Here is a 23,316-nt window from a genome sequence, read left to right on the forward strand (position 1 = left end):
AAACAATTGTTGGGAAATTTGTGTATACTTCTGTAATAGATGAAAATTATCCATAGTTTGTTTTCCTCCTATCTGATGGATTGCACATGATAGTGCAGGCGCCATGATTGGTCCTACTTGTGCCTCAGGTCTTAACGGCATCGGCCCTCCTCCTGCCAAGTAATTTGTGAACAATGGACAATGGTCCTTGTCATGCCCGTGGCCTTTGCATTTTATGCACCATACCTCCTCGCGTGCCTCTAGCTGAGGCGTCTTGTCCTGTTTCAAACTTTGTATCTCCAAACACAGATTTTGTAGTTGCACGTGGATTTGTTGGACTCCCAGACCAGGGTCTTGTATAGGGGTCTCATGCAATCTCATTGCCATCTCCAAAGCTTCGACCTGGGTGGAAAGATTTTGTTGTGACAACGCTGTCCTTAAATGCGGTGTTAGTGATGCTACAAACCATGTGCAGTGTTTTCCATCCGTTAAAGTTATGTTGGCTTCACGAATCATACTCTTCAGGCATTGGTCCAGATCCTAGGGGGTCTCACCTGGGAGCATCGTGATGTCCTTAAACCCGATAATTGATTGTGTCTTCGACTTTGGCCTGCTAAATTCCCTGTTTAGCACGGTCTGGATTTCTCTGATTCCTGTATTTGGTTGGTAATTAGAATGCTTAATGTACCATGTTAAGGAAGGATCATAAAACATGCTTACTAGCATAGCTTTCTTGATATTGTCATCCATGACTGCTTATGCTTCCCATACTATCCTTACCATGAACCAGAATTGGTCCAGATCTTCATTCACTACTCCTATGAATACCACCATTTTGATCGCATTTTGATTGCACTACCATACTGAACTGTGGTGGTGGTGGAGGTGGGGTGGGTGGAGATGGAGGTGAAGAGGGTGAGACAGGTGCGATGTAGGTGGAGGTGGTATGCGTGGAATTAGCTACCTTATCAGACTGACTGCGCTTCTTGGAGAAACTTTTGTGAGCTCTTCCTCGCTTTCCCGCGAGGGTAAAATTAAGGGATTGGTTTCTAATTCTTCACTACCTCCGCTTCTGTAGATCTTCCCACTTCGCGTAGTCCTAAACATTAATTTATTCGCATAACCTGCTTTTCACACAATAGCATCTTAAAATAAGTGTTCGAAGATTTAATATACTTACCTCACAGTCCTCTGAGGAAGTGTTGTTCCGCCTCACTGTAGCTAACGGTCGTATCTACCACGAACTCAGTGATAATTCCTCCTATAATTCGATTGAGCCAATGGTCCACAACTTGTGTGATCTTATCTTCTGATGCTTCTAGTCTGTGCACTAATTTCGGAGTCCACATGATTGGTTTGTCGAGCCTACACCTTCCCTGACTATTTGCTAGCTTCACGATCCACCCATATAGCTCAGAAGGAAAGGATGCAAAGAAAATTTCGTGGATTTCCGTACATAAGTAGGGCTCCAACCACTGTTCCTTAGATACTCGCGGATTCCTGTTTTCCTGTGCCATGAACACGTGAATCTTCTTGTCCAACCACCCTTCAATTTCTTTCTTTGTTGGATTCCAGTGGCACAACATCAGACATCCCGTCCTAGCAATGGAACCATTTGTTGGCTTATATGGGCCTGACCCAGGTTCAGAGATGATTTAGCCAAACAAATCCTGGTACTACTAGCCCTTTCGGCAGTAGTCCATAGAGCATGGAATGATGTGTCACCAAAACTAGTATGGGAGGGTGCTAGAACCAGGTTTCCGCACCCTAGAGATGTCTAATGGTTTTTCAGTGGTTCGTGGTTTGACCCTGTGCGTACATCACTACACGGATCTATTGGTCCCTCACAGCCTACGATGCTACCTTCACGCAGCCCTGTTTGAGGCGCGATCCATGTTATTACCCAAGTTCCTTACTATTAAACCGATATTAGTTGATTACTTAACTTATCTGTATGAGCCCAATTATACTTCATAGTGTTCAATATTCATATAAGTGCGCGTGGTAAAAAAAACAATATAAATGCATAGAAAGTAATACAAAAGCAGATACACAGTATTTGGAATCAAACTTCTCTTTATTATTCTTCTTATTTGATTACAGACTTCACTCCACCCTGTGCACTCAGCTGCGGACTTTATTAGGCCTTTGCGTACTCAGCTACAGAGCCTCTTCCTACTACTATGACCCAAGACACTTAGACTTCTTCTCTATCCACTACTAGATCATTGCATCCATTACCTTAATCAATCCATCCATTCCTTTCTTTACAACTTAGAGCCTCGCTCTTATTTATACAATCCCATGGTCTGCAGACCATGGGTAGGCCGACATGACATTACATTACATCACAAAACTTAGGGCAGACAACCGTATGACTCAATGTACATTTCGCACTCTGCACTCCCAATTCGGGAGTCTTACAACATATTTGACCAAAACTTGGGCTTTGAGCCCAAAAACATGTTGTGGGGGGATTCTATGCCTAATATATATATATATATATATATATATATTACAAAAAAACAAATAGCTTAAGTAAACAAAAAAAATGAAAAAAAAATTAAAAATGAAAAAAGACCAGAAACATACACATTGACACCCATGATAAGTTGGATGTTAGGTTCATAAAGGGTAAAAAAAAATCCCATTCCTTAGATTTTTAGTTTTTTACATTTGTCCCCAGTCCCTTAGTAGAACAGGGGCCAATTCTGAGAGCAGCAGTGATGAAGGGCAAGATGAATAATTTCAAATAAATATATATTCATAGTTTCCACTTAGTCGTAATCCTATGGACTATGAGAGAAATAATGATGAAGGTCAGGATGAAGAATTTCCAATAAATCGAGAGTCATAGTTTCCACTTAGTCCCTTAGTAGAACAGGGGCCGATTCTGAGAGTAGCAGTGATGAAGGGCAAGATGAATAATTTCAAATAAATAGGTATTCATGGTTTCCACTTAGTCGTAATCCTATGGACTATGAGAGCAACAATGACGAAGGTCAGGATGAAGAATTTCCAATAAATCGAGAGTCATAGTTTCCACTTAGTCCTAATGCTATGGACTATGAGTACAACAATGATGAAGGCCAGGATGAAGAATTTCCAATAAATTGAGAGTCACATTTTCCACTTAGTCCTAATCCTAAGGACTATGAGAGCAGTAGTGATGAATGCCAGGATGAAGAATTTCCAATAAATTGAGAGTCACATTTTCCACTTAGTCCTAATCCTAAGGACTATGAGAGTAGTGGTGACGAAGGGTAGGATGGTGAATTTATAGTAAATAGAGACTCACATTTTCCACTTAGTCCTAATCCTAAGGACTATGAGAGAAGTAGTGACAAAGGGGAGGATGAAAAATTTCCAGCAAATAAGGAGTCACATTTACCACTTAGTCCTAATCCTAAGGACTATGAGAGCAACAATGACAAAGGGCAGGATGAAGAATTTCTAGTAAATAAAGAGTCACATTTTCCATGTAGTCCTAACCCTAAGGACTATGAGAGCAGCACTGACAATGCACATGATGAAGAATATACAATAGACAGAGAATTAAATTTTCCATTTATTCCTAATTCTAAGGACTATGAGGGTAGCACTAACGAAGGGAAAGATGAAGAATATCCTCCAAGTCATTATTTCAAAAGCATAGATGATCATAGTGAGGATAATTTTCCTCCTAATGATGATGAAAATGATTATAAAGATGATGATGATTCAATGATGGAGACGTTTCCAACAAATATTGTATCGATGAGTAGGAGCACACCTTTTCATATCAATCCAAGATGTTCTAGTTATACAAGGGGTAGAGAAGAATACCTCATGAGAATCAATGCGCTCATTTCAAGTGAATGTTGTCAAAAGGATTTCTTGAGAAATATGTATTTCAATTCTGCATTGGAGAAAAGGAAGAAATATTCGTTAATGAATAAAAGCATGAAAAAAATCATATATAGTGGGGTGCATGCAATCTAAATTGTCATGTCATGATTATCATATTGGGTCTTTATTTATCTATAGAAATACTTTCAAAATGTTTTATTCAATTGGTAATTTTCATCTGTCAAGAATCCAAGAAAATTTGGAAAAGGATCCCACATTTTATTCAGAAGTAGGTCATAAATGACAATTTGGGCCATTAGTAAATGCTAAAATGTCATGGATGAAGTACTTCTTTTCAAAGCATGCTGAGTGTATGCCAAATAGAGACACAACACACATTCTAGATAATTTCTCAAGATGAGAAATCTACTACTTATACACAGAATATGTAGAATGTGTTGAAGGAAATGGTCGATTTATTAGATATCAATATTTTGTGAATATATGGAAGAAAGAATTCAACAATGTTTATATTCCTAAGAAAACAAGGATGGGGGGTTTGAAATACATGTGCTTCTCTTTAATAAAAAAGGGTTAAATGTCAAGGGGCAGAAAGAGGTAAGCATTCATAACATTATTTTTTAAAATTGTATAGTCATCAACTATGAAAACATATTTATTAATGGATTTATTTCATGTTATGTTTAGATTCCATTGTCAAAGCACTTCAAGAGCATCGCGAACAACAAACAAGTGAAAGGAAAAAGTTGTACAAGCATCAAAAGAAGTGTTATGATAATCCAAATAAATATTTGGGTTTGATAATTGATGGTATGGGCCAGAAGAAAACACTTCTACCACATTTTTTTCACACACCCAAAAATTTACACAAGGAAAATTTTATTTAGTTTCACTTGGTTTGTTGTATGGCCTTCAATGGAAAAAGTTGCCAAGGGTATACTTCACAGCTGCAAATATTCAAAGTGATGCAAATATGACAATAACCATAATTCATGATGTGCTTTCTCATTGGTCTGATAATCTTCCTAAAGTTTTGTATCTACAATTGGACAACACTTGTCATGAAAACGAAAATTAGATTGTTTTTGGATATCTAAATATGCTTGTTTACTGAGATTTTTTCAAAAGGTAATGGTTGGTTTCCTTATTGTTGGGCACACTCATGACCATATTGATTAGATGTTCATTTGTTTTTCTATCACTTTGAGGAGGAAGGATGTTGGGAACTTTCCATCATTAATTGAATGTATTAAGAAATCATACATGCCAGAGCCTATTTTTCATGTGTCGAAAGAAACTGTTGAAAATCAAAGGTTTATTACAGGATCACATGGTGAGGAGAAATGCATTGAACAACTTAATGACATTAGCTTCCAACATAAATTTTGTATAAAAAAAATTGATGGGAAAACACTAATATGGGGCAAGAAGTATTCAACTATTGCAGAATGGGCGACGTCATCAGGTTTGGCATTTTTGAAGTTCATTCCAAATCATCCAATATTTACGTCAAATATATTGTTACTACAATTAGTTGCTGAAGTTCATAATGCATGCAGGCAGAAGAGATATATAAATTATTCTGATTGTCTGGAAGAAATTAAAAAATGCATTAGATATACATATGAGTACTTTAATATTGTTGATTCAATTTGGTGGGAGTCTTTTTTCAATAATTAGAGTGATATCATTTCAATAACAAAAAATGAAGATATACTTTTTGAAAACTCCATTTATTTGGCCACAAAATGTGTCAAATGAACATGAGTAAAGAAACATTGTTGAACAACGACAATTTCAAGGTATTATTAATTCTTCACAGGTAGAGGAAAGAGAAATGTATATTGGTTCTAGAAGATCTCGTACACAACGTGAAGCCATGGAAGACCTTTACGGGGGTTCATTATATGATATTAAGGAGGGTTGCATGATTGCAGTGCTAGCAGATGGAGATGCCAATGACTATTCATTATGGGTTGCCAAGGTTATAAATGTCATAATTTACAGAAAATAAATATGTTGCAGGTGTTGAAATACATTGGTATGCCACAAATACACACCCATTCAATGGTGTGTACAAGCTAGAGATGGTAATTGATAAAGAATTGGTGGAAAGAGAAAAAGAAAGGGTACAAATATAAATCATCGCTGCACAGAGCTCTTAAAATTGGAGGATGTTGACATACTTGTTTATGAATTCAATTTAACAAAGAGAGGAACTCTTTGCTTCAGGATGATAGAGATTTTGAAGAGGTTGCTACCAGAAGAAACAATGTTGAGATGGGAGTCTGCTAAACCCAATCATAGATCTACAAGAGTTTTGAAACCTGAAATGGCATGCATGTGGACTCATATGGGGTACTAGGTGATGAAAGATAAGAATATGTAACATCTTCATCTGCTTCGAGTCATTCATTTGAAGATGTGAATTCTGATAATGTGCAAGAACATATGAGTGATTTTGAATAATTGCCTAAGACAATTTATACAAATAATGCTTTCATGGTAAATTGAAATAAATAATTTAATTTACATATGATCTTACATGAAGTTATGAGTCATTTTTTTTTTTTTTATGTTTTTTGGATTATATGTTTTAATTATGATGAATTTATTTGTTTAGAATATCCAAAATGCAACAATAACTTAGGGAAATAATTTATGTTTCATTCAATCTACAAGTATTGATATTTTGATTAATTTAGTCATATAATTTGCTCATAATGCCATGGTTGAAATATGTTGAAAACTTAAAGTTTTTTAATTCTATGGTTGAAAAACTATCAATTATTTTTTAATCTTTAATGTTATGGTTGAAAACAATTAGAATTTTAGTGATTTTTGGTGTCATGTTATCATATGTTTAATGACATGGATGAAAATTGTTGGAATTTTAATGTGTTTCAGATATCATTGTTTTATCTTTAATGCCATTACTAAAAAATGTTGAAATTGTACCCGGAAAGAAAAATGTTATTCTACCAACAACATTAGTGTGCTATTTTCATTTATTTTGCACAGAAATTTGGTTTTACTGCCAATTTTAAAAAATGTTGAAAAAAACTTTAAAAAAATAAAACATCATTCTGGAATACACACTTTTCGTTTTTGGGTTGTTTTTCATCTTTTTTGGGCTTTTTTTGGCTAGAGTTCTCATTTTGAGTTTTCAGTTTCCATTTCAAAGTTCACATGGTTAGAAGCTCATCACCTACTAAGGAAAATTAAGATTTTATTCTCAAATATTCCAACCTATGATAAATACACTGAGTTAGATATGCATATAGGAAAATTATTACATATAATTATCCTATGGATGATGATTGGGACATTCTCACACAATTTTGACAAGGATGATTCAAAGAAACATCTTTTCCAATAGAAGTATAGAAAGGTCAATATGGGGCAACCATTTTTTCATCCCTTAAGTTTTGAATATTCAAAGTCTATTTTTGAAGTTTCGGTCTATAAAGTTGTGAAAGGATAATGTTGTTATATTTCATGTTATAAAAAAGTAAGAGGAGACTTCATATCAAGGGATGAACAATTTTTTAATGGGCCATAGTTTTGTAGTTGAGACAATATTGTTTCCATAAATTTGTAAGCTTCACTCTTTCTCATTATAATAATTTAGAAATACTTGTTTCATGTACTTTCTTAGTTTATCATGATTTTTTTCCTTCATATGTACTTGACTTCAATTATATGAATAAATTAGAAGCATGACAATTGGATACTACTTCCTCTTTTAGATCTATCTTTGTGTAAAGATGAGAAGTGGGAATTCTTAAAGATACAATTTTTATTCGATATGACCTCCTTCCTTGAATCATTAGGGCAAAGTTCATATCGCTGATTAAATAAATTGTGTTGTTGCTATTTTCAATTTCTTAGCAGGTATTCACATCTAATAGAAGTATTATTAAAATAACATTTCTCCTCTGCTTATGTTTCCTTAAAAATGCTTAATAACTTACATGTCATTTTGAAGGTTGTCTATTGTATTTGAAAGACTATCCGTAAATTGAGTCTTTAGTTCAGTTGTGCAAACGTCCACGTGGATGGTACAAAGATTAATCAAATTTTTAATTTTAAAATTTCTTGATCACTTGGTGTAATTTTGTAACCAAAACATCTCCAAAACAACATATATAAAGCCAAATACTATTCCTAATTATAATTTAACTTCATATACAAAATTCAATTATTTAAATTCCTATTAATAAATATAATTAAATTACTTATCAAATTATTTTATTATCAAATCCTTTTAGGTGCAAACTTTTTTGAGAGTGTAAAATTTGAAAAAAAAAAATATATCCCTCACATCTTGTTGTAGCTGCTACAACAACCCCCAAAACTTTGCCCATTACCAAATTTTTGGGTTCCCACTTCTGTTTCGAGAAGGTCCTAAGAATTATAATTATGTTTCAAATGAATCAAACTTTGATGACTAGTGCTATCAAACCCTACTAACACCATACTTTCATAATCAATGTTGTTCATGCTCACATTCCTCCTTTGTGTTTCTCATCCTATCATATGCATGAGGGTTGTCGAGTAGCCGTCATTTTGATATATTTTCAATTGTCATATTTCTGGATACACATTTCAAATGACATGCAAATTTTTGTGTCAATAGTTACAATCCACATCATTCCTCACCCATTCAAATGTATTAGGGTTTAGGCCATTACTACCTAGCTCATCCATTTTTAAAACCATAGACTATCATGTCTAGGAGAGGGCCTAAGCTAACTTGAATTCTTTCTTATCTTTTGAATTCGCCTCTTTAACCATTTAGATTTTAAGAACATTCCATCGCATGCCAAAGTCATATCGGTTATATTGAGAATTAAACCCTACATCAATCCCATTAGGCCAGCTTATACACTTCAACTTCGAACTGGTTTCAACCGAGGACTTCCAGGAAAATAAGGCAACTTTGTAAATCTTATTTTTTCTCCGGAATGTCACATTGCAAAGGATTTAATGATGGATACAAGGTTGAAACCTAAATACACATTATATACTCCTTGTGGGGTTAAGGAAGACAACAATTTTTTTTTTTGGGAAACATATACTTGCATACATCCTTATGGATAGTAAGCCACAAAGTTTATTATTTTAAGAACATGACTGCTCCTTACATTCGAGATATCTTTGGAAAGAACATTGATTGTGTATAAATGAATATGTTATGACACAATTACATTCATAGTGGTTACACTTGTTTTGTTTGACTAACCACGTGTAATTGTTATAGGTGGATCCGATTCTTGTCATGCGTTGGAAATGGTATTCATAGAAGTAGAAATCAATACCTTGTAAGGAAAGGTGTGGAATGACCATACATATGCTCATCAGAATGCATTATACTATCATGCGATCATGTATTCCGAGTAACACAAAGAGGCAGTACCATCTGATGTTTAAACTACGTCAGCAAAAAGAAATTTATTTTAGTCCTTACTAGAGACAACAATTAGACTTTCAGTCAGAGGATTATGTGAAATTTTCTTATAAAATTCAGAGGGAATATGCAACAATTGATCCCGCGTTTGTTGAACTAGTCGGCATCGATGAGTTGAACTAGTGATTTGAAATAAAAATAAAATGAGAATGACATCTGTTGGACATTTAGAGTGTATGGAAGTGTAGAAATGGGTCTACTGCAAATGTTATCAGCAGCGTTATCTAAGGAAAACGATGTTCATTAGGATGTACATATTATAGGAAGTTTCGATGATATAAAGAAGGATATTTTAAGAGAGTCTTCGAAAGTGATAATTATGAGACTCACAGCAAGGATAACACTTTGATTACACTTTGCTTACACTTCGGTCAATTCAAAATCTAGTATCGAATGAATATTCCCGGTTTGAGAATTGTTGAGGTTTTTGTGAAATTTGCAAGTCGTAGTCTTGGTTTGCAATTAGAGCCATTATGTTTTAGAACACAATGGGCATCTCTTCACTGGTTGTAAATCGTAGTTTTAACCTCTAAGGTCACTACAGATCAAACTTGTGACTAGATGGGAAGGCCATTGAAATTGCAAATTGAACCTTCAAGCCATAGGTCGTAATTATAGTTGAAATGAGACTGACTAAAAACTGCGATTAATTCTAGGTGTGGAATTTGGAAAATCAAGTGTATTTGTATATTAATATTGATTCTTCTTAACTTGTTAATTACTCGTGATATTTGTTGGATCTTTATTATTTAGATTTACTTTTTCATCAAGCAATTATTAGAAACATGAAAATCACAAAGAGAAAGAACACAATATATAGGCTCCAAGTTAGGGAAAATCCTCACAATTGGGGAAAACCTGAAAAATCCTCTTCTTATATAATCAGATCAAAATGAGACCTTCAAAACCCAAAGACCAAGTCCAAGAACTCCTCAAGCCCAAGTCATCCCTCCAAAATTATTTCTCAATTAAGTCAAATCTTTGCAAGTCAAACATGGTACACCTCCACAAATCTTGTCCCTCTTCCTTAGGTCCGTAATTTGGCCTGCAATCTTCAACCCTGCGACAGTTGCAAAAACCCTAGAATCTTCACAAGTGTGAGATATAATGATAAAAAAACACAATTTAATTATTTTCTTTGACTTTCTCCTTATTCCTTGCCATTTTATCATCTTTCTTCCTTAGTTGGTGCAGAGATCAAATGATTTAGTGAAATTCCAAATAGTTCAAAGTCTTCTTCTAATACATACCCTTCTCAAGGGTCAAATAGGCCTCTCCTGAGCTGACTTTCTTTAGCAGGGCCAACTTGGTATTGGGAGACAAAATTGACTTTCTAGACTCAAAAATAAATTTTCTTTCTTGTTACAAATTGCACAAATGGTCCTTATATATATGACAAAGATTGATATGCAATTCGATCATCCTTTGACACTCTGCACCTTTTGAAAATTTTGAGTTTTCAAAAGCTAACTTAGTTTGCAACTTGTTCAACTATTAATAGTTAATTTTAAACGAACTTAAAGATGAAACAAAATCATATGAAATCCAACATGGTAAAAGTAAAGAATGGAAAAACCAAGTGATAATGGAGTTTGTCCAGTGTGGACTATGTCTTCGGGCCCTAGTTCAATGACAAGGCTGCTTTATTGATCTCAGAAACAAAAACAGTATATTACAAATCTTTGACTCATAGAGTAAACCTCCTTCTAGAGTGGCAATGTTTCTCCTTCAAAGAGCTCTCACTCACAAGTTAACCCCCTTAGTAAAGAGATGATGGCATCAAAAGAAAAGGACTTGTTCACTGAATGTGGTAACAGGCCCTTGTACTCATTTTGAGATTAAAAAAAAGCACAAATCCAATTAATTCATAATGAAGTGTCGAAATGGTCTTTTCCCATAATCATAATAAGAATAGAGTAAAATCAGTTACTCTAATGAAGAAACAGAGTCTGCAAATGCGTACGGAAGGCCTTAAAACCCTTATGTAGGATCTTCTTTGGCTCAAAAAGACTGAAAAATGGCCAAGATAGGCCTCCTTGTTCCTTTCTCTACTATCTGTCTTGCAAATTCACCAAACTAGCAAACGAGGAAATAAATTCCTCGTTTGATAGAACTGTCAAGTGAAAAATCAACATGTTTTCGACGTGAATTCGATCGAGAATTATGCAAATTATCAGACAATTAGTTCGCTACCCACGACCCAAGATTTTCCCCTTTTCATGGTCATATGGCAATTGATGTGGCCAAAGGCCATGCGCCCACCGGCTCTGCCGCTCCTAGTCATGTGCAGGTCCATGTTGCTATAGGTTAGGCACGACATGCTGGCCCTATCGCCTAGACCGCCTTTGAACACTATTGTATGTGATATCATGTGGCTTGGGGTTGGGTCATGTGCCTGCCCCCTCCGACTTTCCACTATGCTATGGTCATGTGATGTACGATGTAACCCATGGCGGGGACCAGTTAGGAAAGCCTGTCGACCCACCCCCACCAAATATGCCACCCATTACATATTAAATAAAAATGGGCCAATACATTTAACAAGTGACATCAGATGACCTAGTAATAACGTAGGAAGTTTGTAATGGTGAGGTCATGGGTTTGATTCTTGTGGGGTCTATTGGTAACTATAACCAATTTTTGCATAGGACTCAAGGGCCATGTGGTGCCCCTGATTGGTCCAACCCAAACGTCATTAACCAATAAAAATCTGCCATTTGTCCTCGTATGGTCATGCCACATGTCAACATGTGATTGGCCTGTTTTTATACCATACTTGTACAGTCACATGATGACATCAGTTCCATGTCACCTTACAGCCTACTAAGTGAGCAATCTAGTCAACCCTGTAAGTTGACTTTTCAGCTTTTTGCCAAAAATTTCAGAACGCAATAAATTTTACATATGGTGTCAGATTGAGGTGATTCAAGCGTCGTTGGAATCAGAACAATGAGATCTATGATTTTGCACTAGTTTCAAGCAATTTTGAGCACTTTGATTTTTGAGCATATTTTTATCCCTTGGATCATTCCTCCCCACTATAAGCTTTTGAACCACCAAAAGTATATTTTTACTCAACAAGTAAGTGAGGGTAAAACTCCCTCAATTTTTTAGTCTCAATCCACATTTTTTTACTTGGATTAGTATGTTTGAGCCCCACTCAAAGATACTCCACATTGCCTCTACATGAAGTCCTGATTCTCTTATTAAGAATTGAGTTTTCCTGCAACTCATCTAAATATTCAGGACGAAAATCTTTAATTGATGGAATCTCAGTATTCTCTTCATGATAATCAATCATTGGTGGCTCATACAATCTCAAGTTTTCCACATTAAAAACAAAATAAATTTGCGTATATGGTGGAAAGTCTAATCAGATAGCATTGTTACTAATCTTCTCCAAAATTTTGAAAGGACCATATATGATTGGTTTGAGATTTTTACCTACACCTTGAAGTATTTCCTTGATGATATACATCCAAAATTGATCTCCCACATGGAAATCATGATCAACTAGTTGCTTGTCATGCCTTGCTTTATACTTTGTTGTGCTTTCCTCAAGCTGCTCTTGTACTCTTTAATGCACTAGTTGAATTTGTTCAATAAAATTATTGGCTTTTTCCACATCACTATGTCCATCTACTATAATATATTTACCAAGGATGAAATCCAAAGGAAACTTTGGAAAATAACCCAAACAAGCTTCAAATGGAAATACTTGTGTACATGAGTGCTTGACACGATTGTAGGCATGCTAGATGTAATGAAAATGGGCATCCCAAAGTTTAGAATTCTCACCATATATCCATGAAGGAGATGCTTTTTTTAACAATATGTAATAAATTTGACTCTCAAATTTCCATACAAATTAACTCATCAACAAGCCAAAATATCATAAAATTCCAAAGAAAACATTGTTTCATATACGTGATTTATTCAACATCACTTTTATAAAATACCCAACCATTTCTTACCCAACCAAGCTACAGAGTTTTCTTTATGAATTTCACTTTCTTCTAGAGCTGCTTCATGGATGGGTACAACGTGCCTTCCTCTTTCATTTAAATTTTATTCCTCAGGTGATATCATAACTAGTTTTTCATTTTTTAGATGAAGATTTGGAGGAAACTTCCAACATTTCTCTATCCAACGGCCACTTATATTGCAATGAGTACAATTTTTTTTTGAGCATTTCTTGGAAAAAAAGCCTTTGAACTTGGAAGAGGATCTTCCTTCCTGGTCTCACTTCTAATCGAGATATTCACTTTCTCGACCAATGTTTTCCTTTTTTGGCACTTGGATATGCAGTGGGTAGGTGCCTAACAAAAAATACAAGGAAAAACATTCCACAAAATTTTATTCAAACCATCATGCTAATTATAGTCATAGAAGGCTCTTGAACAATCATGACGTTTATACCTTTTATGATTTTCATTTCGATTATGAGCCTAGCGAGGAGAGCTTGATTGATGAGGAGAACTTGACTTAGTTCTTCCTCTGAAGGGCTCACCTCACTTTTGAGATATTTTTCCATCAACGTCATCATCATGATATGACACTCCTTCATCCTGGAGGAGTTCTTTCTTCACGAATTTCACACTTGAATAATTCCTTGACTTTGCATTTTTGGAGCATTCTCCAACTTTTTCTTGAACATATCCATATCATTCATGCTGAGGTTGTGTTCTCATCTCAATAGGATTAATGATACCGTGGCTCTAAATTCCAAGAACCTTACCATTGTATCCAATTTTGGTCAACAATTTCATGCCAATACCCTTGGTATGTTTCTCAAATGATGCAAAAGAAGCATTATCATTGTTAAGAGAATGAATTGAACATGAAGTATCTTTTAACTCATTTTCTACTTGCGACTCTTGGTACTCTTCCTAAAGCTTAGCCATCTCATCCTTCTTCTCTTTTGTAGATGAAATGGTAGATGAAGATTCAAGAAAACCACTCTTGTGATTTAACATATAAGCAATTTTCTTCAACTGACAAAGGGTACAAACATTAGTCATCCCATGACCACAAACTTGTCAAGTCTTGGGAGAATCTTCAACAACTAACATTCCCTAGTTTGCTCTTTAATGACATTCTGCAACATCAGGCGAAATTTATTCTTCTCATCCTCTATTTATTCTAGCAATCTTCTTAGTTCCATTTTCTCCACTTGAAGAGAGGAATTCAGCTCTTCCAGTTCTAGGAGCCTTGCATGCTGCAACATTTTTCCCATGATTGCAATCTGGTAAGAACCTGCTTTGATACCAGTGATCTTCATGATCGTCCTCTAACACTTTGCAAGTTTTGAAAATTTTGGGTCTTCAAAAGTTAGCTTAGTTAGAAACTTGTTCAACTATGAATGGTTAATAACAAACTTAATATAATATGAAACAAAATCATATGAAATCCAACATGGTAAAAATGAAGAAGGGAAAAACCAAGTGATAATGGAGTCTATCTAGTGTGGACTACATCTCTGAGCCCTGCTCCAATGGCTAGGCTGGTTTAATGATTAGAACAACAAAATGATTACATTACAAATCTTTGACTCATAGATTAAACCTCCTTCTAGAGTGGCATTGTTTCTCCTTCAAAGAAATGTTCTCCTTTAGAGAACTCTCACTCACAAGTTAACTCCCTTAACAAAGAGATGATGGTTCCAAAATAAAATGACTCTCTCATTGAATGTGGCAAAAGGTCCTCGTACTCATTCTAAGATAAAAAAGCACAAATCCAACTAATTCATTATGAAGTGTTGAAATGTTCTTTTCCCACAATTATACTGAGAATAGACTAAAACTAGCTACTCCAATGAAGAAACTGACTTCATATATGCATCGAGAAGGCTTGAAAACCCTTGTGTAGGCTCTTCTTGGGCTAAAAAAGGATAAAAAATGGCCAAGATAGGTCTCCTTGTTCCTTACTCTGCTATTTGTCTCACAAATTCACAAAATTGGCAAACCACACAACAAATTCCTCCTTTGATAGAACCTCTGGGTGACTAATCGGTGTCTACCATTAATTGTTCGAATTATCGGATGGCTATTTGGGCACCCAAAACCCAACTTCCTACCCTTTTCAAATTTGTATGGTGCTTGATGTGGGTAGGGGCACAAGCTAGAGGCCACCCGCTTGCCGTCTTCGCCGCTCTTGGTCATGTGAAGGGCCATTTGGTCGTGAACTGGGCACCACATGCCGACCCTTGTACGTGGCCCACCGATGGTTATATTGTGGTTAATGTGACTGAGGTTGGAGATTACTTCCTGCCCCGCCCACCTTTAAACACGGTAATATGTGATATCATGTGGCTCGGGCCTGGGCCATGTTCCTGCCCCCCTGCCTTTGCACTACATTGTGGTCGTGTGATGTACCATGTAACCCAGGGCCGGGCCTGGTCAATAAGTGGAGATTTATGTGCAAAGTGTAATTTTTTCAATACGTTGTTATGTCACATATTTTTCACTACATGTGTTTTTCTGGTCATCATGTACTATATTATTCATTTTTATTGAAATTTGCAATTTTCTTGCTTCATTTGTAGATGGGTTTCATCTAAAGAAATCAATAAAGAAGATACAAAGTATTGGAGAAAACAATTTTCTCATCTAATGTGTGAAATGCAAAAGTATCTACCTCTAACAATTTTCAATACATAAGAACACTACCTCATACACCAAGTCGAGGAGAATGAAAACTTTGGATCTATAAACACAAGATTAATGTGGATGGTTGAGAAGCACTTGAAATCACTAAAGGCTTTGGTAATACAAAGAGCACGTCCTGAGAGTTATATGGTAGAGGAACATATGGTATATCAAACCGTGACTTATATTCATCAATATAGTGATGAAATAGGAAAAAGTATTAATGTATTGGATCACATTTGGGATGTCAACTCCATGGATGATTTTGAAGGGGAGAACCTATCGGTGAAAGGTAGAATGAGCAAAGTGAGATGTAAGAAGATAATGGAGATTTATAACACATTTGACTTATTCGTTTTTATGTATATTGTACTTAGTTAATTTTTAGTTTTCTTTCTTAATCCATTATTATGAAGGTATAACATGGTAAATACCTATATATATATATATATATATATATATATATATCTGTGATTTGTTTTATTTTAATACAATTGGTCGAGAGTGGGATGCAATACATTTATCCATTGTGAACAATAAATATTGGATGAAGCTATGGATTGAACGATGCAAACAAGCTAATAATGGTAGGTTATCATGGTATGGTGTGTCTTCATTGGTAAAATAAGCTTGACATAGTGGAGATACCAATCTTACATAAAGGGAAATTGATTTAGCATATAGTTTAGAAGATTATCAGGCAAGCATATTGACCCATACTAAGTTTTTTTACAATTATCTTGATGCATATGGCGTGTTATTTTCTTAATTTTCAAAATTTGCAAGTATCAATATGCATGCGTATCAATTGACAATGAATTTTTTATGTGGTTGATGTATTGCAGTTGAAACACCACAACAAAATGTGGTGCAATGGCCACAAATTTCAGATCAAAAGGTCATATGAAAAGATGAAAAATTCTAATAGTGTGATAACTACAGTATTTCAAGTACTCATTGTTTCATCTAGATGTGACATGCATCTAGAACTCTTTGAGAATCGATATTATGGGTATTTGCATGATATACTTGAGTGTGACTTGAATCCTTCAAAATAATTCTGTTCGATGTTAAATGGTTTAGGCTATGAATCCATGAATGTGACCCTGATAGAATTTTTATTTAGCATGCTAACAAATTTACCATGGTTGATACAAGGAATATTGAATTAGGATTAGAGAAATATGTTCTTCCAAGCCAATGTGAACATGTATTTTATGTTCACATTTTAGGTAAAGAAGGTTGGTCATATGTTGTTAAATATGATCACAGAGGAAGGCCAATAAAGTATAATGTAGTGGAAGGAGAAGAAATTGAATAAGAAGATATGTTAATCGATAAAATTCTAATTTGGATGAACTATATGATATTGACATTATGTCGAATGAAGAACTTGAAGAAGTTGAACCAACTCTAGAAGAGCATGTTCTAGATGATGATATAGATGACGATGTTGATGATGATGATGCTGATGATGATATGGTGAATCCTTTGTACATGAATTCTGAAATGGATGATACAAATGATGAGATGGATGAGGAATAATATTAATTATATGAAAATTTTGAAAATTACAAGGTATCTATTTATATGTTTTCAGTTGGTTTGTTCTCTTTCATTCACCTTAAATTTTTATTTTCCTCATTTTTATGTTTGAATGTTACTGTGTTTCTTTCAAATATATTATAATATATAGATTGGGTTTGTGGAATTGAGAGTGATGTGAGGGGGGGAGGGGCCATATGAGCTTCCACCTTCACATGGTTGGCCTTGTTAAGTAGATAATATATTATTCTTGAAACGAAGAGAATCTCATTTACGTTTATACCATAATTTCCAATTTTCACTTTAATGGTTCGTTAAGTAGACGTACATGATGAGTTAGGAGACAAGTGAACCAAGTGACATGACAATCATGTAGATATGTGAATTAAAGTTGGCCCATGATTTCCCATGAATTGTGTTCCTACTAGGGTGTATCATAACGATTTTTAGAAAATTGACTAAATTAATGTTTATGTGTTAAAAATTGATTTATAATTGATTGATTATACAACATGGATGTACTAACAAATGATAATATTTTTTGTCATGATTGATGAGGCAATCATTTGTGTTCACTGATTTGCATAGTAAGTGGAATGTCCATGCCCTAGAAACACCCGCATGAAGGCGAACCACCTAGGTTCCATTGGGGGCATAATGAGTTAGGCATGCTAGGACATCTGCCCAGTAGGTGCCCCATGCAAAGAGTGCACCTGTTAACCTACATCCAATGTCCAATGCTACAATCTTGTGCCACTTGTCCTCTCAGTGACCATTTACTATCTCATTGTTCTAGGGCACAGTCCCAATGTGCATTTGATTCCATTTGTCAATGATAATGACAAAAAAAATCCATCCTTGACCTTACCTTATCTGATACATAGTCCCTTGGGCAATCCATCTACCCCCTTTCGTGCAGTCACTCACCTTCCAAGTTCCCTGATATCCCCTATACTGGGTGATCCATCATTTGGCAAGGCTTCCTTGCATCAGAAGATACAAAAACCAAGGCATATCCCTACCTCGAAACCATCATACTGGTCATAGAATGCTCATAGAAATCAATGGACATTATTAGGTACCAGTGTCCCATAATGGCCCTGCTCCTGAAGTACTTTACTAACGTACTACTACATGTTCTAATCCATTTTTCCAATGCTGATAATCGTTGCAGTCAATTTCAACCACCCAACTGGGCATTTCCATGCTTTCCTATACCAAGCACATAATTTCCATTAGGAAAAAAAGAATTGAAATAATTTCAAATCATACCTCATTGGTGGCCCGTCAATAAGGTAGACTTGCAATTCTATTTACTTCCTGTCACAACAAGTCAAACCAGATCTTTGATCAAATCACCATGTATAATCATATCACATCTAGTTAGCTGAAAACACAACCATCATAAATCAAAATCATAGATCACATGTAACCATCATAAATCAAAGTAATAGATCACATGAAAATATAAAACTAAAATAAAATATTAATACTCATCTTTCCATGATTCTTTGATTACTCCTTTGTTCTTATCCTTTCTGTACACACACTGAATCGGTTTCCAAACTTGAAAAGAAGCTAGTGCCTTCTCTTTAAGCAACAAGGGAATCTAAAGACTATATCACCTCATTCCTCAATAACATCAATAAGGGCAACCCTAGAATAAACCACCTCAACCCTCAACAACAACAACAAGGGAATTCAGAGACAAAACTACCTCAACCCTCAATAACAGCAACAAGGGCCAAACAATACCATGCCTGTCTATCCCATCACACCATACAACACATACACATACACAATATACAACAAAACACATATACCTGCACCCGATGCACAAAAACACACAGACACCTACACTTGGTGTACAACACAACACATACATCTACACCCAGTGTACAACACAACTCATACACCTACATCCACTGTAAAACACCACACATACATGTACACCTAGTGTACAACACAATATATATATATATATATATATATATATATATATGTACACACCGTATAATACCATGAATACACATGTCACAATACAATGACTGCATAATACTTGTAACACCATACCAAATATACACAACACAAGATGTACAACATGGACACAATACCACATGTACAACATGTACATAATACCACCTGTACACATTGCCACTTTCACAATGTGTATCCAACACCACATGTATACAACACCACTTGCACAATGCATGCACAACACCACATGTACACTGCACCACCTACACAATGTGTACACAACATTAGTTGTACGACATGCACATAACACCCCATGTACACAAAAACATCTGCACAACATGTAAATAACACCACATGTACACAACATGACATGTACCACATGAACATAGCCCCACATGCACGCAACACCACATGTACAATCATGCACACCACACCATATGTACACAACTCCGCATGTACAACTTGTACACTGCACCATATGTACATAGCACCACATTCACAACATGTACATAGAACCATATGTACATAGCACTACATATACAACATGTAATTAGCACCATCAGTACCCAACACCGCATATGCAATCATGCACACAACACTATATATGCAACATGCACACAACATCATATATGAAACATGCACACAACATCATATGTACACAATACTACATATGCTACATGTACACTGATACTACACATATTAAGACCACACTTTCCTTACCAAGCAACCTTTCTTCTAGTGTCTTATCCATGTTTTTCCTAGCATGTCGTGGATCATACTTCTTTCATTTTGCTGATGTATCCCTCAACATTACTTGTCCATAACATAAACATAGACATATGATAATCACATAATATCAATTCACATTCACATGATACCGACCTCGTAGATCTATCAGGGCTACTTTTCCCACTTGATTTCTCATAATTGAGAACCTCTTCATGCCATTCACCCACATAAGCAATCATTCCTTCAAAAGAATGATCCTTAACGACCCTGACATACATACATACATACATATATACACGCACACATGCACACACACACACACACATTAGCATAATCATGATCACCACATAATTAATAGATATCTTAAGGTCAATGTTAATATAACTCCCTTTATTTGTTCATAGCATGCACAATATTGAGAACAACAATTCCCAACATAGCCAAGGCATATGACACCTCAAATATATTTACCTTAATTTTCCTGTTACCTTTCTCATGATGTTCCTACCACTATCCATTTATCCCAATGGACCCCAAAAATCCAATTGACTATCATACTCTTTCCTTCAGTTTCCCTTATACATGCAACAACTTCATCTAGGTCTTAAATTACCAGTCGGATACCACACATCTCTCCCCAAGATCAATCAACTTCCCTCTTTCCTAACCAATTCCCAAGACCCTGAAACATAAAAGGCAAGAACAAGAAACAAAGAAGAAGAAGACCAAAAAAACCAATAGCAATAGGACACCACAAACAAAGTGGCATGGACATGCACCATACATAATAAAAACTGCAAGTCAAGCACAAACAAATCACAATGACCAAAAGCACAAAACTAGCAACAAACACCAGAAATCAATCTCCATGGTTTACGACTACTTCCAAAGGAAAGCTCAACCTGATCCTTCTCCAAGATTTCATGGCAGTCTCTTATCAATGCAATTCCCTATATCATAAACACATAATTATCAGTGTCTAAATAACTATAACAATATACCAGTTATCTTACCTTGTGGTTCCAAGCACCCTACCTTGTGGCTGAATGCACATGTCGTCCACATGGTCCAAATATCAAGAAATAGTATCTATCAATTTGAAATCAACCTTTACCAAGTGTAACAACCATGTCAGAATCAACAATCAACTCACATTCATCGGTCATAATACATAATGCTACAACTATCACCTATTTACACTCAAGTACATATCAGTTGTTCTCAACACATATGTGTTAGTGCAACCATATCAAACATGATCATTCCTTCATGCAATCTTATATATACAAACTCATATCATGCAACTAATCAAGCATTCAAAAAAAAAATAGACAACATAATAGACACCAAACACTCAAACACCAAATAGATGACCTAATCAAACATTCAAGCACCAAGTAAACGTCATAAGAAAACTCATACCAAACATGCGACATATTCAAACACTCAAACACCAAATAGATGACATAATCAAACTTGTAGCTTAATGTATGTTCGGTAAGGCTATCTTGTCTGCACAATCAATCTAGATTAACACGATATAAATTCACAAGATATCGACTCAAACATAAGGAAGGTCATGATTTCCATAACAATAACAAGGTAACATGTTCACATCATAAACTCATAAAAAAATGTAATTCATGCATAACAATCAAATATGCATAGTCAATCTAGATTATTATGACACAATATCACATGCATACCATTTCATACTCGAATCGCATAACTCTAACCATCCACATAGGCCAATCCAAATTAGCATGATACATTATAACCTCAATATACTAAGTACAATGACGATAACCATCATGCATACGACCATAATGCATATAAAAACAAGTTACTATCCTTCATGGCTAACCGACACAAGTACATATGATCACACTGATTAACTCACATCTATCATACATGTAACTGCAACAACTATAGACTGAAAAACATGTACACAACCCTAATGCTTATAACAATCATTTACCAATATGATTGCATGCCAAACATTCAATACCTGTATGATGATATTATCTTACCTCAAAGTCTAGTGTTGCAATCTTGCTCTAATGATCTACATCTTCTACTGTATCTCAAAAAAAATCCATCCTCATAGAATACCAATGGAATCATTATGCCATAAACTACATGCAATGACCTCATGCATGACAACCTTAACCATGAAAATTCATGCATAACAACATGCATCTAGCCCATCTAGTCCAAGTGTTAAACCATGCTTCGATACCACCATTTGGTATTAGATATCACCTAAAGAGAATGGAAAGCCGCTTTGATACCACCTTGTAATGTCACCTCCTCTAAAATCTACCCACTTTCATTGGCTTACCTGGGGTAAACATGAAATGAGGGGTTACTATAATATGATTCAACCTCCTAGATCGCTTTAAGGAAGTGGAATCAACACGAGAAAATCTTACTGACCTTGCTCAGGAGCTACAGGACCCACATGAGCTAAACCACCCCTCTAGGTACCCAAGCCTTGAGTCAAATTTCATTTTCACTGGAAAAACCCCTAGTCTCTCCCATGACATGGGAATGCATGTGACTAGGAACCTCTAGTCACTGCCAAAATTACTGCAAGGGAGAGACTGTAGTCTTTTTCAGCTAGTTATGTGCCATAGATTACGAGATTTAAGCTGCTTTTTCAAGGCTAGCCTCCAAACCACTTCTCGAAACTTGATGATACTTTTTGAGATAATAAATGACACCAAGAAAAAGCCTCTAACACAAAACTTGATCAAGGAACTAACCAAACCAAGCCCAACCATGCCATTCATTCTATCAAACACATGATGAACATGCAACCTATAGGTCATGAATGCAAGTCTAAACATAAGGGACTGAAAATTTATCTGAGGTTTAACAAGAAAGGTCACTACCTTCTCTCATTAGCTGTCTTAACACCAATTAGGTATTGCATTCATTATTCATTCAGTTATGAGTGAAAAGATGAAAATAGCCATGACTAATATCTGTCATAAAACCATGCTTATAACCATCATATTACCAGATAAATAACAATGAGAGAACAACCATTAAAGCCACATAATAACCAATACATTTCCTTACCAAAAGAAAGAGAAATTTAGATTTTCTTAACCATAG

This window comes from Pinus tabuliformis, chromosome 9 (assembly GCF_031772625.1).
Source record: "Pinus tabuliformis cultivar Carrire ecotype Pingquan chromosome 9, CPIR1, whole genome shotgun sequence".
NCBI lineage: Eukaryota > Viridiplantae > Streptophyta > Pinopsida > Pinales > Pinaceae > Pinus > Pinus tabuliformis.